This window comes from Limanda limanda, chromosome 14 (assembly GCF_963576545.1).
Source record: "Limanda limanda chromosome 14, fLimLim1.1, whole genome shotgun sequence".
In the NCBI taxonomy this organism is placed as follows: Eukaryota; Metazoa; Chordata; class Actinopteri; order Pleuronectiformes; family Pleuronectidae; genus Limanda; species Limanda limanda.
The window spans coordinates 21618214-21624001 of NC_083649.1; the positions used below are offsets into that span (position 1 = coordinate 21618214).

Genomic DNA, 5788 nt, shown 5'->3' on the forward strand with positions numbered 1-5788 from the left:
GCAGAATATGTTGAATTTGCCCAAGGATGCACATTACGGCTCATCAGGTGAACCTCCTCATCTATGACTGTCTCATGCAGCTGCTGTCTCCTAATGACAACCTGAGGGACCCCAGGCTGGAGCTGAAGATGCAGGAGTTTTCATTCTCTACTCTCTGTATTTACTACAACAGCAGATGGACATCCATCTCATGATTCTGAGTTAATTTTCCATTTCAGTGGTGCTACCCTGCGTTAAAAATCTGTTCATATGCTGTCCTCAGGAGGAAATTTGAATCTGACTCTCACTTACCCCGAGAGTTTTTCTCTTCAAAACACAGATATCAATCTATGAAGATATCAAACATTTCCAATGCATTCTCTCTCTTTATATAACGTAAATACACCTGTGAGTACTTTAACGAAAATAATCAAGTGTTCAGTTAGCTCATTGGCTACAAGTGTGCAAGCAAACTAACTCAGAGAGCTAATATTGGCCGAAGACGTCTAATGAACTTGCAGTCTTTGACTCACCATGGAGCTGTAACTGCTCCTCAAACAACCCTTTGAATTTGTGAGGACCAGCCAAAATGTCCCCACAAAGTCAAAATGTCCTCACAATGATGGTGTTTACCCAAAATTGCCTCCTAGAAAGACAAGCACACACGTACACGACAGAGTCTCTGGTTGAATACGTCTTACTGAAGGTTTCCTCTGCTGCTCTTGACATCAACACCTTTTCTGTTGGGGTTGTTGTTAGTTGGGCCTGTTATCAAGTTTGCTGGGATTTGGATGATCCACTGCATGTGTGTGTGTGTGTGTGTGTGTGTGTGTGTGTGTGTGTGTGTGTGTGTGTGTGTGTGCGTGTGTGTGTGTGTGTGTGTGTGTGTGTGTGTGTGTGTGTGTGTGTGTGTGTGTGTGTGTGTGTGTGTGTGTGTGTGTGTGTGTGTGTGTGTGTGTGTGTGTGTGTGTGTGTGTGTGTAGAACCACAAGATGGCGTTGCTGTATCAGTGTAAGAAATGCTACAATGAGGCACAGTAACAGGGATGGATCTCGAGCAGACTGAAATCCAACAGTTTTGGATGTTTGCACCAGCTCCACTCATACATAACTCATTAACCTGCTTCTCTCAGCCGTTAGAGAACACACCATGAAACTGACATGGTTGCCTCCTGCAGTTGTCTCTGTGAGGCCTTGCCATGTTAAACACCAATATGAAGTTTCTACCTTTGACACCTGTGCTGTGTCACTAAGCCCTAAACTCGGTGTGTGAGACTGCGACCCCTCTGCTGAGCTCAGGGAACTTGACGGATGGAATCACTCATCGTCTTGAACTTGTCTGCTCTTTTCAGACTCCAGACGTTCACAGAGCAGACAAACAGGACATATTTACATACCCACAATGACAGCCGCTTGTCATCTGTAAACTCTTCAGACAGCTGCAGCAGAAAAGTCTCGACGTCTCCTGGTAAATCCTAAACAGCTGCATGTCATTGCGTGTCCCCATTGTTGAGTGCTGGAGTAAACCAAGCAGGGAGGTCAAAGGTCATTGCCCTTGTAACGTAAAGGTAAAAGGTCAATGGATAATTGGGCTGTGTTGTCATCATATTATTACTTATCTTGATAATTGGGACTGAGGAGGACATGCAGCAAAAGGCCCAGGTTGGTTTTAACCCAAGGCTCCAGCAGTAAGGACTGACTGTACCTGAGTGGAGCCAAGTCTTTATCAGGATGCTGAGCTGTGACATTTCTGACCAAATATTTTCCATCAAAGAGCTGAAACTGTTGAACTGAACTGGACACTTACCGAAAGATGAATGCTGCACTACAAGTACATAAAGTCATTGTCATTAGGGGTCAGAGTTTCCTGGTATTTCCTTTTGTTGTATTTGTTCAGCCTCAAGTTGTCATTTTCCAGAAGTTATGCGGTTACTCTGTATGCCCAGGGAATATACTGGACGGCAGGACATGCATGTGGAATAACAAACACGCACACTAAAAGGTATGTGGAAAACATTCTAGAGGCAACGGTTCAACCTGCAATTAAAAACACAATGGTTATTGTGCACCATGTTTCGGCGCACTCTATCTGCATACCTCTCCGTTTCCCCTGTCGACCCTGGCTGCACAGGAAACTGTCACAATGGCTAATAAATTGTCCAGGCCGATCAATGAGTGAGACAGGAGCCAGGGGGAGAGCGGATACAGTCAGTGTTTACTCAGGGATGGGGAGCATTTCAGCCCTGAAAACAGCCGTACTTTGGACATGGCCGAACAACATGCTGCTGCACACAACATGGGAGCGGGTGACAATCAGAACGTTGTCTCGATATCAATAATAACCAGGAAATGGCTTGTGTGCATCATGTGTATTTACTGTAAGAGGAGACACAAGTTTATCTGCTCTGTGTCGGCGCTATTCTCACCCTTCCTCAGAAAATTGATTAGAGGCGTGAGACCACATTTGTGGATGTGAAGTCGCACGCTCTCCTTATCGCTGGCAAACTGCTGCAGTGACATGACATCATACGGAGGAAGAACCCTCTGCACCTCCTGCTCTGCCCCTTATTTGGAAAATTACATCATAGAGGCCACCCTGTCGGTGGCCCTCAGCTGATGAGGACAAATCTATGTTCTCTGTTGAACTGTGAAGAGTCTAGGCAAAACACAGGAGAAGCGGAGAATATGAACCTTGGAATTCAAAGTTTTATTATTTATATGCTTCAATGGTGTGTTCAGGTTTATTCTATAAAACGCACAGCTCTGAGTATATGAGGGATGATACAAGCGCAAATTAAATGTGTTGGGGGTGATAATTCACACAGACCCAAACACACGTGCAAGATTTTACAGTTGTTGGCTATAATTAACTCAGTCGTTTGGTGATTGGAAATGCAAATAAGGCAGATGCAGCTAAATGACGTTTACTGGAAGAAACACAACACAATAGAAAAATGTCCTGGTATAAAATTTGTGAAAGAAATTACATTAATTTAGTTATTATGAAGATTTTTGATAAAAGGCTGTTGAGCGCACCAATCAAGCTTTTTCTCACAGTTAAGTAAATAACTTTTGTTTGGAACATTTAAGTACGAATGTGGACGGCAAAGGAAATGCAGCCAAATCTGAGGTTTGCCCTATAATGGCATATGCACATTCTGGTCCTATGTATTTAGCATTCCTGTTCCAGAGGCTTGCTGCCGCCTCTGGGCTGCAGAGAGCTGATTCAAAGACACAGCCATGGCAATGGGGTAATTACAAAGACCCAAGCAGCCTATAAATATGAGCAACAGAACCAGATCTGCAAATCAGTCGCAGCCACACGGTAGCTCAAATTTCTCCAGTTAGGCAGAGCTTGACGTGAGTTTTTCAGTTGCGTGAAGAATGCAGTCGGAGGAAAAGGATTCAAACGCAAAGAGAGCCGAGTGATGATATCGAGGAAGACAGTAGAGTTGGAGCTGGTTTTACCTCCCAGACAGATCAACAGACAGACTGATGACCCAGGGCAGAGGAGTCCAGCTTGGATGGAAATAATTAAATGAAAAGATAAAACATGCTGTATCTGCCCCTGAGCACTCCCTGTCTCTCTCTCTCTCTCTCTCTCTCTCTGTCTCTCTGTCTCTCTCTCTCTCTCTCTCTCTCTCTCTCTCTCTCTCTCTCTCTCTCTGCTGCTGCCTATAGTCACAGCATAGCCCCCCAGATCAGACATCTCAGAAGTGGAGACATCAGTCCAGATCCATTCAAATCCTCAGCTGCTCTGCCACCAGACATTCTGTTGCTTGAGTTCTGTGGGGAGGGGGGAGGGGGGATCTTACCAGCAGACTACTGTCAGGCACAGACAGTCTATGGGTCAGGAGGTCACGGCAGATGAGCGAAGGTCAGGATGGCAGAGCCCACACCTGAGATCCACTGAAGCCTAGACGGCTCCGGCTCTACAAACAAATGCATGTGGAGAGAGCCGTACTGGGGTGGTCCGGTGAGCCATCAGTGAAGTCAATGTGTCGAAACTTGCTAATGGGAACATCATCAGTATCAGTCCATTGACTATTACAACCAGTATGAATTCCTATGAATGAATGGAGTCTCCTCAGCTGACTGACCTATGTGAAATGCGTCTAGTTAGATGCTCCATTGCCTGAGCACTGAGTCGACCATTTCTGCCGGTGGTATGAGCTGATGATAGGGGTCAAACAGAAATGAACTAGAACATTTCTTATGCAAAAACACAATTGAACTCAATTGATTGAACTGCAATAGAGACCAGATAGCTGAATACAAAGTATGACATAGCAACTATGAAGTACTCCTTTTTTGGTCAAAGGCAGGACATGCTGAAAACCCCATGACAAGAAGTTTAATGGTGGATTTGCTCTTCCGACTCATTTAGTCCAGTTCCTGTCTTTGCCTGATCAACTAAAATTGGGGCTAGGGTTCCACCACAGCTTAAATGCAAAGGGTGGTGTCAGAGGTGTTAAAATATACTCCCTGCTGAGAGATAGGTGGACTAATACTAACGTACAACTGGTGTTTTTTTCTTTACTCTTTCCCAAACATGAGGAAGTGGGCCGTTCCTTCAGGATCTTTAACGTATCGTACATATTGTACTCAGAGAAACTGGGACATTTGGTCCCCAGTGCAGGAAAAGGAAATGTGTCTATTTAAGTGGATGTAAGCTTGGCTGATTGAAGAAACAATGGGGGAATCACACGCTGTTTGATGAGAGAAAAGAAGTCCTTGATTGCTTTAATTGTTTTGGAGCTTTGTTGATTTGTTTCAATGTAGATTCTCTTTATCTCTACGGTTGAAAATCTAAAAGATAGGGGATCAAATTGATCATTACATACATTGTAAACAACAGCAATTACATGAAAACATCATCATGTTCAACAGGTGAAGACCAGAGGAGCAGATATTAATAACCAAATCATCTGAGTTCAGAAAATAATGAACACAACTAAACCAATGACTGAGATTTTATTTCACCGTGTTTAACTCAATTACTGACCTGCTCGATTACTTGATTATAAATTACAGCGAAGACATGAAGAAGATAATAAAAAAACACTGTGTTCTTCGTGAGCGAAAAGAGGTGGAGACGTGTGCGCCACCAAGATAGACACACGCGTCAGAGGGACATTTAAACCTTAATGGCAGACACAAGATAGAATGCAGAGAGGGTTATCGTCCTGAAGAGGACTGGGCCCGGCGATTAGCGGGTTATCTCCCATCCTGCACTGGAGGCTTGGCCCACAGCTGAGACAGGAAGGAAGGCCGGGGCTGTGACTCAGTGGCTCCAGGCCACTATGGTAGAATAACGTGAGAGAGATAGGTCCAGGTCCACCAGGCTACTCTGCAAGAAAAAAAAACACCCAGGATCCCACAGACATGAGCAGCATATCAAGCACATCCAAGAGAAAGGGGAGGCTAGGCGGGGGCTCCAGAGAGGGAGACAGGAACAACTGTTTACTGGGGGCTCCCTCCTAAGCCCTCCACATGAGACCACTGGCTGGTTTGGCCGTCTTCTCTTTTCCTGCATCCTGGATGTCAGTCTGCAACATTACAAAAAGCAGTTTGGCGGCTCCATGCATCATACTTTCCAGATTCAAACACAGCAGATTTTCAGACATCAAAGTTATTGGGGAGTAAGTGCATAATTGCGTTGAGTGTAGCGCTGCAAAACAAATGCCTTGAAGGGCTTTTGTGAGCTGTGGAACTTTTTCATTTCATTCTAAATGGAACAATACAGGTCAACTAAGTGCATACCTCGGATCTGATAGCCTTGCGATGCCAAACGCCTGCACGGCCGAGCC

At 44.8% G+C, this 5788-nt stretch overlaps 1 long non-coding RNA gene across 1 annotated transcript in view; it reads right to left on the minus strand.

The window, feature by feature from the left end:
* Positions 1–4956: 4956 nt before the first annotated feature.
* The window catches only part of LOC133020013 (uncharacterized), a 2630-nt gene continuing 1798 nt past the window's right edge, over positions 4957–5788 (minus strand). Inside the window, exons 2-3 of the long non-coding RNA XR_009682900.1 lie at positions 5742–5788; positions 4957–5527 (exon numbers count right to left, since the gene is read on the minus strand). The exon at positions 5742–5788 is cut by the window's right edge and continues 95 nt beyond it. This is a non-coding gene — a long non-coding RNA (uncharacterized LOC133020013). The remainder of the gene's footprint in view (positions 5528–5741) is intronic.